The 13,009-nt window shown below is 41.8% G+C and overlaps 1 protein-coding gene across 1 annotated transcript in view; it reads left to right on the top strand.

The window, feature by feature from the left end:
• Positions 1-13,009, top strand: part of LOC127034479 (uncharacterized) — a 1,011,597-nt gene that overhangs the window by 960,200 nt on the left and 38,388 nt on the right. The window lies entirely within an intron of this gene.

Here is a 13,009-nt window from a genome sequence, read left to right as displayed (position 1 = left end):
AATTTGAGAATCTGTGTCTGTAAAATGTAAGAGTATTGAAAATGGATACTAATGAGATTATTTTTGTTGAGTGGTTTTGAGTTTGTATTGTTATTGGGAGAGGAAACATTTCCTTTCCATGAGATGTCACTGACACCACTCCAACAGGACAGCCATCATAAACCAGGATTGAAAGATCAAAATTTGCTGTGCAAGTGCTTTGGCAACTTTTTCGGCATTCCATTGCCTATTCCTAATTTTTGTAAAAGTGAGAGATCAGTGAGAATTAGTTTGCCTGTCCCATGAAGATTTCGGTGATATCAAAGTTCCTGACCTGATCAGGATAAACGAATCAATGTCAAATGTTTGTGAACCAATAAATAAATAAATAAAACTTAAAAAAAATGGATTGCATCAATTGAAATGTTTCAATTTTGGCCATTTTTTTTAAAGTTTGAACATTATGTAAAACTTAAGCTTTAATAAAACCAACCAAACAAAAAAAAACAAAAAAACTCATGATTTGTAGCCAGAATACCAGAATTTCTTAATTCAAATAAAGTTAAAATAAAATGTTTGGACAACTGCAAAGTTGTCATTAAAAATTTAAGTAATTGAAACTGACCTTTTCCTGGGGATGGTGGTGAGGAGGGGAGATTATTGATGAATCAACATTTTCTAACATTGTTTTATTGAAAAATCCTGATCAGCTTTAGAAAGAGTTTTTAAAATCAGGTGCTTTTTTTCTTTTTAACCAGATGAGACAAACATGGCCCAAACTCTCCATAGTAGTTCACCAGTGTCAAGGAAGTCTGCAGTATGTATCAGAGCAACTGTGGGTACTGACTGTGATGGTTCTCAGGGCACTCGGGACTGATAGTCACCTTGTTACCCTCTGCCTCCAGCAAAAGGGCATCTTTTTTGTGGTATTTGAGTGCTAGGTCCCTGACACTACCTGCCTGTCAGCCAGTCAATCACTATTCTCTCAGTTTTACCAGCCCTGTCTTTGCCTTGCTGGTTAATATGAAGCCCAGTCCCCTTGAAATGTTCCCTTCTAACACTGGCTACTCACAGAAATTCCAGATCCTCTGCACCCAAAAGTGCAGTTCACCAATTTTATCTTAAATTGCCACTCCTGAGTAAGACACCACATTTGTGAACACTTATAATAAAACAAAGGAAGGTTTATTTAAGAAAGAATAGAGGTTCCACTAGAATCAGGAGTGAGTGTTGGAAATAAATGGTTACAATTTAAAACAAGATCATAAAATGCAAACTAGGCCCTATTCTTACTAATAGCTACCTTTCCTGTCTAACAAAGTAGGTTTCCCCCCACAAAGTTCAGTTTTTTGCAGAGATGACTGGCTCAAGGACCAGGATCTAGTTATTCATCAAACACCTTCGCTCAACAAGGCATCTCCTTAGCGAATGGAAGTGGAGTGTTTTTCTCTGCTCTGTGAAATACTGAAGCAGTCTTTTTTTGGTCATTATTCATGGACAGGGCAATCCCCTCTCTGTCACAATGTTCCTTTTTACCTCCTTTTGATTGTTGGCAATTGTTTTTGGTGGCTTTCCACTGACTGTTCTGATATGAGTCAAGAGTAAGCAATTGAACCTTGCACTACATCATCAGGGAAGGGTGACAACTCCCTCCCATTTGAATCACTGAGACATGATTCCCTGCTGACTTTTATTCTAATACGATAAGGCATAGTTTTCAATAGTTACATTATTCCTTAAATCTTATCTGTACACACATTTCATAATGATTATGAATATTGATACATTAGAGGTTTTCAGTAGATACTGCACATGCTACCCTTCACTGATAAATTCTGTGAAAATGATGTATTAGTTGTAGTGAGTTTGTCAGCTCTGAGATAGGAGTTCTTAAAAATAAGAATTAAATTTCTCTTCCGGGGTGGATTCCTTCAGCATCAGTTCTGTTTCCTACAGTCATGAAGAAATAACATGTTCATACCTGACATTGGGAGTTCTACAGCCTAGATATGCCCATTTGTTTTGCTGATGGACTATTTTTATTCCTTTTGTTTGCAGCAGCTTGTTCTTCGGAGTTACGAACCCCAAGAGCTCCTGTGCTCATTTTGGAGCAGCTCAGGGCCATTAATTCTTTCCCTAGCATGTTTAGTGCTTTCAAAATTATTCACACATTGGCCAGAGTTCTTACCCAAGACAATTTTCCCCATAAACTGCAATTAGGGTAGGAACTTGCTGGGCAGTTTCCTACTGCTAATTTCACTTACAAACTGATTCCCCAGCTGTTCTAATGTAACACATGGGATGTCAGTTTTTTGAAAATGCTGTAAATACTGACAGATTTTCATCTGTTGTCTATTTCAGAAAATTATGCTAGGGATGAACTTGATTCACAATGGGTACAACTCCCACTGAAACCTAAAGCTGCATTACATATTTGTGGTAGAGCTATATCTGGGCCCTATAGCTTTCAGCCAGGACATTAACTTAAAAAGAATAAGAATTCTAGACATTTTAATGTTAGACTCAGTTTTACCAGATAGCACTGAAAGGACCCCCTCTGTCTTTGTAGTATTTGGTGTTACAAGCTTTTTCAGACATTCATAACAAGGGCTAGAAACCCCTGTGGCATAATCCAAATTTACTGCAGAAGCATCTTAGTTTAATTGTTAATCCTCAGAGGCCAATTTCTTTTTTTAAAACCAGCAGTGATCTCCTCCTCCATTTCCAAATTGTTGCATTTGGTATAATGATAATTAAAAGTCTGGAAGAGACTCAAAAATAGTGTTTGAGGAAGTCAGATTCCTAAATAGGACATTTTGACTATTCCAGGTAGTACAGCTCAAAACTAGGAGAGGTCTAGGGAGACCTGCAACATCAGAACTCTCTAACAAAAATATACTTAGAGATGAGCTAATACCTATGCAGTACCAAGGCATCTTTAAAAATGCTAAAGAAATTGAAGTTGGAAAAAGACCTCTCAATACAGAAGAATTATAGCCTACATCTTCACAGCACAACTGGCCTGAATTAGCCTAGCATAGGTAGTGTCCCCACTGCAAAGCTGTACCCATGCCAGACCTGTGTGGCTGCATCTATAATAGTGCTATACTAGCCAGGGTGCTGGGCTGGATTTCTAGCAGGATGTCCCACAGTTCTTTGAAGTGCATTAAACTGGGCCATTATGAATTTATTTGCAGTGTATTGTTTGAGAACTTCTGTCCTACCTTTGCTCCTGTAAGTGCTTTTATGGGTGTTACTGATATCCCACAATAGTTTACCAGAAGGCTGGTGTCAGCTTTTGGGCAACTAGCAGCATAGGAGAAGGATTTCTTGGATGGTATCTCTGTTCAAATGCTGTGAAAGTGCAGCAGAAAAGGAGCAGGCAAACTTGGGGTTGAGGCATACAGCCCAGATGAAAGTATGAGATAGGAATGGAGGACTAGCAGCATCCTGGCTTGATTAGCTTGCATTTTTATAACAAAGTAAGTGGGCTCCCAATCCAGATTAAAGGGAAACCAGAGCTCAAGCCTACTCCCTCAGCAGTGCCTGCTAGCCCAAGCTTCAAGTACCATCAAACTCAGGTTAGACACTGTGGATGGAAGCAGGGTTAAGGGCAACATCTTGGCTAACTCTGCAGTGAAGACAACCCCATAGCGGGGAGTTCTCAGATATTATATATGTAATCCTTCTGCCCCTCTGAGGTGGCAGCAACAAGGGCCGGGTTCAGTATCCAGGGGTTCCATTTCAATAACACAATGCAAAACCAGCTCGAGCCCCCACCCAGTGACCTGGGAAAATCTTACACACACCCCTGGGTGCCTCGAAGAGGCAGTACTTCCCCTCTCGCAAGCACAGAGTCTTGGTGTAGCAGAAAAGGTTTAATTATATGAGATAAACAACAAGCCTTAAATTGGAAAAACACCTCAACTAAAGTTCATAGACCGAACCGTGAGCAAAGACCCACCCCAGGAAATTGGGCCATGTCCTTTTCTCTGGGCTCTTGAGTCCAGCAACCCCCCAAATCACCCACAGTCCCAAAAGTCCTACAGTCCAAAAGTCTCTGTCCTGGGTCAGTACAGCCCCAGAGTTCGAGAGTCTATCTGCAGAGTCTCCCCCGCCCCCTGCCAGCCTGGGTAGAAAGGGGCACCTTACATGGTCCAACGCCAACTGCCCTGCCTCTCCGTGGGGTTCTGCTTCCGCCTTCTCCAAGAACTGCTTTGTTCTACCAGCCACTCCATTCCGCTCCTCCAGCCGTCCTCACAAACTGCTCCGCTAGCCGCTCTGCTCCATCAGCTGTCCCGTGATCCGCTCCAGCTGTCCCCGCAAACTGCTCGGCTCTGCTCGCTCCGTGGGCTGCTCCACCCATCTGCTCTGCCAGCTGCTCTGCTCCACCAGCTGTCCCGTGATCCACTCCAGCCATCCCCACAAACTGCTCCACACCAGTCTGCCAGCTGCTTTGTTCTGCAGTATAGCTTCAGGATCCCCCACTAGTTAGCACAGTACTCAGTGCTCTCAGCTCAGTAATTCCAGCTCTTTAGTGATTTCAGCTCATAGTAGGGGAGCCCCAGTGCTAGTGCACCATTAGCCCAAAGTGAGTTCAGCTCAGTAACCTGTATCTAGATTCTTAAGGGAATAAGAAAAATCAACTCTGATATTCCACAGTGGAGAGAGAAGTGGGTGGAACTGGTGCTTCTGGCTCACACAAGGAGCCTGCACCACCCAGCACAGATACCTGTCCTCAGCCTCTCTCAATTCACTGGATTTTGGAACCCATGTCCCTTGTCTGGCAAGTGTCACTTTATTTATGTTGAAACATTTCTGTCATAAAGCAGTCTTGTAGTTCCTCAGTCACATAATCGGGTAACAATAGTTTATTCCTCTTGCCCCAGTAACAAAGAATTTGGGGATCCCAGAGCTGTCAAAATAACCATCCCAGGCTGCCGTGCGCTATGCTAGATGGGGTGAGTGTGCCAATGCAAATACTTAAAATTCCTTTCCACATTCCCCATAATTCGCCACCAGATGTCAGGGTAGGGCTCATCCTGACTCTGCTTACATATAGAATATGTGTTCTGCTAGAAATGGGACACAACGTTATAACCAAGTTACTATAGCTGAGCAAACATTCTCATTTATGTATAATGAAACATTTGACTTTCTTGCTACTATGCAATACCAATGCACTCTTCAAAGTGATTGAAGGAGGTAGCAAGAAGTCACAGCAGTGGTATGCCAAAGGTTAGAGATGGAAAAATGCTGTTGGTCAGTGAGACCTTAGAAGAGTTCTACAAGATTTAATAAAGTTTAATAACATTTCTGTAGAATGTTAATGCTGTCCTGTAGATTTTAGAAGAATTACATCCTTGCTATGGACTTCTATAGGATGACTTCAAAGATCTGCAAAGAGGTCAGCACTTGAGTTCCCCACAGTAGGGTACCAACATCTATTTGTTTCATTCTCTCAAATTCAACAGGAATTTTCCATGGGGGCTGGAAGGGGACGAAAAAATTTGCCAAGAGACATTAGGACTTTAATACTCTGCATGACAAACCCAGGATTTTTTCCTTCTCTGCCTTGTTTCTCTTTTAACCTCAGATACTTTAAGCCCGAGTGTTATGTTTTCCTTTTTTGTTTTTGCTTTAATTTCATTTTCACTTAGTATTTTAAGATTTGTTCAAGACCTGTTTTGAGGCTTGTTCTGTCCATGTGAAATACTAAGATTTGTTCTCCAATACAAGGAAAGAACTTGGGAATGATGCCAGGAGTGTATTATCTGAGCACTCAATCCAAAGCATTGGGCAAGAATGCCCTGTCCCTAGGAGGTTCAACCAAGACACTGGCCATGGTCAGCCAAACACATGGGTAACCACTTGTAACAGAAGGCTACCCACTCTAGATATACAAGGATAGTGATTTAAGAGTTCTCTAGAATATGACTTAAAGACTTTAGAGAAGTAAGAGTACCAAAAAGAGAAATAAAGGCATCTCTCAGGATCTCTTTCTCTTCCCCATCCCCCTAGCAAAGAAAAAAACAAAACTCTATTGGCTATTCATTACTTTCACTGTCATTCCATGTGCCAGAGTATCTTTAAAATTTGGATTACAATCTTGAACAAAACCACCAAGAACTCCAAAAATCAAATAAGTAGGAAAAACAATTCATTTCACTGAGGAAAGTTGTATGAACAAGTAATCCTAATGACATTTTTCCCTTCAACTCATTATCAATATATTGTTTACTGACATGAAAATGGATTACAGCATCTCTGAAATTAAAGATGGATCTGTATACACATTTCCCAAGATGGTCTCTTGTCATACTGCATTTGATCAATCCTCACCCTCTTTTTATTACTATTGATGGAAGAGCAAATTATCCAGAAATAAGTGATCAATAATGGAATCAGCTCCTAGGCTTTGTATATTATCCATTGGCATCTGTTGTTCCATTCCAGGTTGTGAATGGGTATGATTGGATTCTCTTGTTTAGATAGCTTCCACTGCTTAAGTAAATGTATATAGCATACCCAGTGGGAGGTTCTTTACACACTATTATTCTCCAAAACCCACTGTAACTTCACATTAAGTCATATACTTTAGCAAGTCTAATACTGCATCATCTCTGTACTACTCCACTTATTCTGGGTGATTGCTGGTGCGCTGTGTATCTTCTGTTTTTAACCACAGCTCTGAAAATATAATTACAAGCATTCCAGCCCGGTTGCGGAGAGTGGGATGGAGACAGATAGAGCTCTCCCGTCTGTAAAAAAGAATTTAAAAAACTCACTCATCCATCTTGAAGATAGAAATGGTCACATATCATTAATACTGTGATCTTGTGGGTAAACCCTGTGGGGGCAATTTTGAAGAGTGTGACCAAGAGATCTTTGAATGGACAAATCTGTGCTACTGTGTTTTTATTCAGAAAAAAGTGTGCTTGTGCCTCCCTTGCACTGCTTCATAAAGCACAGGCCAATTGCATTTGTGGTATTTCAAGTCCCCTGCGATATATTGTGTTTGGGTAACAGGTATGTTAAATGAGGCTTTTAGAAACTGGAAAGCTGCATTTGTGACCCAAGCACTTGTATGACATTGAGGTTCTGTTTTTAAATAGACCACGGCTTAGTGTAGCCTTTTCTATATTAAATATTTTAGAGGGTAAGCATCTCATTATTCATATTAATCCATTTGTGCTGGAAGTAGGATTTTCCTGGGATGATGATTGTTGGCACAAAAGGAGTTGAGTTCATATTGTTTTGCAGTCCATTTCCAGGCTAAGACTGTATGGTTTGTTATATTAATTTGTTGGGGAGGAGGAGAAGTTGCCCATAGCCAGGCTGTCTCCGCTCATGTGCCTCCCTGAAAAAGGACCCCTCAAATTAAGCATCATGAAAATGATATCCGCTTTACCCCAAGAGGACACTGAGAATCCTCTCCCCCTCACCATTTTTTTCCCAGGGTTCACAAATGCCTAAACTCCCTGTGATCACAGAAAGAGATGCCCCCCTTTCCATGTAGCATTATTCCACTGATAGTATGCACAAGCTAGGGTGGGGGAAAAAAACCAAAACACTACCCAGTGTTTTAAGCTGTGCAAATATCATTACAAGGAAACAGAGCTGAGAGGTACTTGTGAAGACTTCTATTTTTGAAACCGTACTGTTCTTTTAATGTTTTCTAAGTTAATACATATCTACTAATCCTGATGATGATCCATGTAGGTTAGTGGATATGTATCCATATGGTTGAAATATATGTATATTTGAGCCATATGGGTCCACATCAACTCCCCCACATGAATCATCATCAGGATCAGAATCTTTATAACCCCAGCACAGATCTCTGTAACTCGAGATAATTCTGAGGTAGGAAGCCTATGGCACGTGTCCCAAAGGCGGCACGCGAGCTGATTTTCGGTAGCACTCACACTGCCCGGGTCCTGATCACCAGTCTGGGGGGCTCTGCATTTTAATTTAATTTTAAATTAAGCTTCTTAAACATTTTAAAAACCTTGTTTACTTTACATTCAACACTAGTTTAGTTATATAGTATAGACTTATAGAAGGAGACCTTCTAAAAGTGTTAAAATGTATTACTGGCACGCAAAACCTTAAATTAGAGTGAAAAAAAAAAGAAGACTCACCACACCACTTCTGAAAGTTTGCTGACCCTGGAGGTAATTGGATAACTAGGTTGTCATCCTCTGGGCCAGCCACTAGATGGAGCTTCATAGATATTTGCTGACATCAGAGGAATGTCGGGGCTCTGGAATCCTGGGCTGGGTGAGGATCTGACGGGCATATTCTCTAATGATTGCAAACATTTTGGTCCCTATCCCAGTCTTGCCTTCTTCTTCCTGCTCCATATCTTCCCAGTTTTCAGGCCCCGCTCCTTGCCCTTCTCCATACCAAGTCAGGTTGTTTCTCTCCTCCTTTTCCACGCTGCCTGGGAGCCTGCAGCAAGTGTTGAGAATACAGGTGAGAGTCTCTCTGTTCTCAGTTTCTGTGCCTAGCAGCACCACAGTGTCTGCTGGCAACCAGAAGGAGTAATTGCATTGAAAGTCCTGCTCAGCCATGTAACCATGGGCTGGAGCATGCATGGTACAGATGGACTCTGTGGAGAATTTAGTAAACTAAACACACTAAGAAGTCTCTACCAAAAATGTTTTTGAACATGCTCAGAGGGTCATAACTTGGCCAAATTTGAGGGTTTTTTTCCTCACAGGGCTGGCACCAGGGCTATTTACCTGCCAAATTTCAAGTCCCTGCTCCAAAGCATGAATATGCTAGAAAGTCTCAGCAAGGCAACTGTAGAAATTTTCCCCATGGGGAAAATGTATTTTTCTTCAATCTTGTTCTGAAAAATAGCTGGCCAGTGTTTGCTGAAGTTCACCCCTTCTCCACTTCCCCCTTCAAAAAAAAAAAGTCCCAAGGCAGTTAGCATAGAAAGTTTTAACCCAAAGAGTTTGGAAAAGTTATTAACAATTAAAAGCAGGATTTTATAATTTAAAGTTGATAGACAAGCTTAACTTTAGTCTGCCTATAATTAAAACAAGTACATGAGAATGTCAGACATTAATGATGTCTCAGTTCTGTAGTGTTCCTATACTTGTAATTAAGTTCTAGGTCCCAGTCCCATACATTTATCTATGCAAGAGTCATGTAGATAAGAACCCAATTCACAAGGCTCTACCGGTGTGGTTTAGCTATTAGGACCAGGGCCTTAGATTGTATGCTACATAGAGGAGCAACCAGGTGTTAAATATTTGGAAAGAACATAGCATATTTTGGGACCTACTTTAATTCAATCTAGAAATTAGATTGTAAGCTGTTCAGGTAGAGAGACTGTCTGTGTAGCACCTAGGTTTAAGGGCACCTATACAGCTTGTTGCAGCTAATAAGCACTACAAATAGCAAGTTAGCATTTACGGACTTCCTTTTTGCATTTGGATGACAAGCTATTCCATAAATGAATAAATGTTTAGAACAGTCATTATGGGACAAGTCCTGAGGGTCACTCAGCTAGACTTAGAATGAAAGCTGTTTGGGACAGAGACTGTCTGTTTTCATTCTCTGTGTATAGTACCTAGCACAGTAGGGTCCTTGCCCACGACTGGGGTGAGAGGAGTGACAGTAATGCAAGTGGACTCCATTTGAGAGTCTGAGGGAGATTTGTTTTTTTGATGAAAAAGAGTAAGGCATTCCTCAGCATGTGCCTCATGTGTCTTATGAACCAAATTCTGACTTCTTCAGTTTCTGCATTAACTAGCTGAAGCAGTGTAACATGTTTGTGGGAGCCTGCATATGTACTCTTGGAAAGAATATTCTTCTGAGTACTATACAACTACTTCTGACATGCCACTCCACCTATCCCTCTGCCCAGGATGTCATGCCCACTGTATGCCTCCTGACCCTATCCTGGGGCATTGGTTCAGAACTGCCTCACAGGGAAATGTGCCATTAAGTCACAAGCATCATATTCTGTAGCATTGAAGTATTCATTTTATATTTCCCACCCAGGCATGGATCCTTTTAAGTTCTGACAGCATTCCAGCAAAAGGTCTCAGCAGCTGTCATCATAGCACACCATGACCAACAGTGCTGTTTCAGACTTCTATAAATGTAGATGTGTTGTAAAAAATTGGATAGTCTGTTAGTAGCAAAGGGGTTTCTTTATGGCAAAAATCTTGTCATCGTTATGATACATATTTTATTCTTCCAGATGTCAGTGTTAGATTAATTATGCAAGGTCAGTGCTGATTCTTTGTCCAAATTTGTCCTCCTTCCCTTGAAAGACTAATCCTTGGCTGGGTGTGTCAGTATTCAAAATTCTGCAAATAAATGCAGTTGATAAGGTTTTTAACCTAGCTCATGATAGTAGGAATACAATCACAGCCATATATGTGCAATAGGCTTAGTGCCTCCAGCATAAAACACAATTTCTGGCTCATCAAGTTTTATTGATAAAACATAGATGTAGTTATGTTATAAGACTTTTGAATCCAATTTTCCAGAGGGAAAAATGAAATTGGCTTTTTTGCATAATCTTCAATATATTCTTATTGGATAAGTGATTGTTTCAGATATGTTTAAAAGTGCCAGGATTAGAGGATGTCAATTTTCCTCCCCACAGCACATGCAACATCAAGTGTTTCATCGCTACTGTAGATGTCTGAATGTGACATTTCATGGAAACAAACTTCTTTTTTTACATTACATACTAAACTTGGAACTAAAAATCAAGTATTGGGGTTACAAGAGAAATTGCTACCTTCTTCTACAAATAGGAACTCAAAACACCACTACTTCATGAGTAAATGGGCTTTTTAGTTATCTACAATGGGTACATAACACATGGACTAAAACAAATCATGAAACATTTGTAATACACTTGATTAAGTACTTCCTTACAATAGCATTATTACACATCTTTCACAATCCAATTCAGTCATCATATCAGAAGAATATTACAAGTGCTAAATCTACACATGATAAATCGCTTGAAACAAATTTAAAATAAAGTCAAACAACATCTGGAAAGTCATGATATGATGGTGTGGTCAGATGTTGGCTGCGTGTCCATTAATTTAGTGTTCTGTTCCAGCTCTGCACAGATAGCGAAGACAGCAGACCTCAATTAAATTGCCCAATAAATCCACAGACTTGGCCTGCCTCTTGGTCACAACCTGACTTTGCTTCATATCAGCAAAGTTTTGACCACTATAATTCAGGCCTCAGGCCTTATACCAGGCCTCTAATACAAGGGCTTATGTCTCAGCGTCTCTTCCTGCTACAGATGGGTCTAACCAACAGGGTTTCTGCAATAGCAAATTCATGTTTCACTAATCTTAGGATTCTTTGCAAGTGTCAAAGTATTGAATAAAGGAGACTTCCAAAAGCCCTTTGTCAAGATCCCTCCTATAAGGCTAAATAAGTTAAGTAATCAAGGGTGAGAGGCAAAATATTGTCATGGAGCAAAAACTGATTATGACTGGGAACCAAACCTAGGGTTAAATGGCCATTTTTTATCATAGTGAAAGGTTAACAGCAGTTATATGTTTCCTAATGCTAGAAAAGTTACTAGTTTTGGTGGTGGTCCCCACTATGTGATAGAACCAAAGCCAGCGGAAGTAAATTGAAAGATTCTCATTGACTTCAAAGAACTTTACATCAGGTCTTTTAGGCACAACTGTCTTGTGGACTTTTGCAGTCTATGACAATTATCCTATCCCCATGCTACTGGGGGAAGACTTGGCCAACCAGGTGAGGCGGGCCAAGAGAGTGGGAATGGTTACCCGTAGCCAAACCAGGCAAGCTTCCAGACCCATTCCTGTTCCTGAACCGTCCACAGAGGCCCCGTCTGTGTTACCAGAGACCCAGACAGAGGTAGTGGACCCGGATTCCATGCCAACCACTGAAACAGCCACAACACCTCCAGTCCCAGGCCCGGAACTGGAACAGCAACCAGCACCAGCGATTACAACCCCATCTTCAAACTTAACGCCAGTGGGCGCCAGCGAGCCACAACTGGCAGAAGCAACAGACAGCCATACCCAAAAGGCTCAGCCAGAGCCTGAAATACCCTCAGGTGCACCAGCGGAGAGCGGTTCACCAGCAACGGAAACAACCCCATCACCTACATCGCTTCCAGAAGGACCAAGCCCAAGTCCACAGTCTGAGGAAGAACTGGTGACCCCAGCCTCAAGGGAACAGTTCCAGACTGAGCAGGAAGCAGATGAAAGCCTTCAGAAAGCGTGGGCGGCGGCACGAAGCACCCCACCGCCTCTCAGCTCTTTTAATCGATCCCGGTTTGTTATAGACCAAGGACTTTTATACAAGGAAATTCTTTCTGGTGGACACCGGGAAGAATGGCAGCCGCAAAAACAGTTGGTGGTTCCAACTAAGTACCGGGGGAAGCTCTTAAGCTTAGCCCATGATCATCCCAGTGGCCATGCTGGGGTGAACAGAACCAAGGACCGGTTGGGGAAGTCCTTTCACTGGGAGGGGATGGGCAAGGACGTTGCCAAGTATGTCCGGTCTTGTGAGGTATGCCAAAGAGTGGGAAAGCCTCAAGACCAGGTCAAGGCCCCTCTTCAGCCACTCCCCATAATTGAGGTCCCATTTCAGCGAGTAGCTGTGGATATTGTGGGTCCTTTCCCAAAAAAGACGCCCAGAGGAAAGCAGTACGTACTGACTTTAGTGGACTTTGCTACCCGATGGCCAGAAGCAGTAGCTCTAGGCAACACCAGGGCTAACACTGTGTGCCTGGCCTTAACAGACATCTTTGCCAGGGTAGGTTGGCCCTCCGACATCCTTACAGATTCAGGGTCTAATTTCCTGGCAGGGACCATGGAAAAACTGTGGGAAATTTCAGGGAAATTGAGTCTGTACTCACCAGGGAATTGGTGGAAGGAAGAAATCGGGGAGATCTGTGTGTTGGATTTGCTAGCCTGATTTTGCATTCCCTCTGGGGGAATAGAAAAGTACTTTTTGTTTCCAGAACTGGGAACGGAGAGGGGGAGTCACTCTG

This window comes from Gopherus flavomarginatus, chromosome 14, assembly GCF_025201925.1.
Source record: "Gopherus flavomarginatus isolate rGopFla2 chromosome 14, rGopFla2.mat.asm, whole genome shotgun sequence".
In the NCBI taxonomy this organism is placed as follows: domain Eukaryota; kingdom Metazoa; phylum Chordata; order Testudines; family Testudinidae; genus Gopherus; species Gopherus flavomarginatus.
Note: the sequence above shows the minus strand (reverse complement) of the source record. Positions and strands in the feature narration are given on the sequence as shown.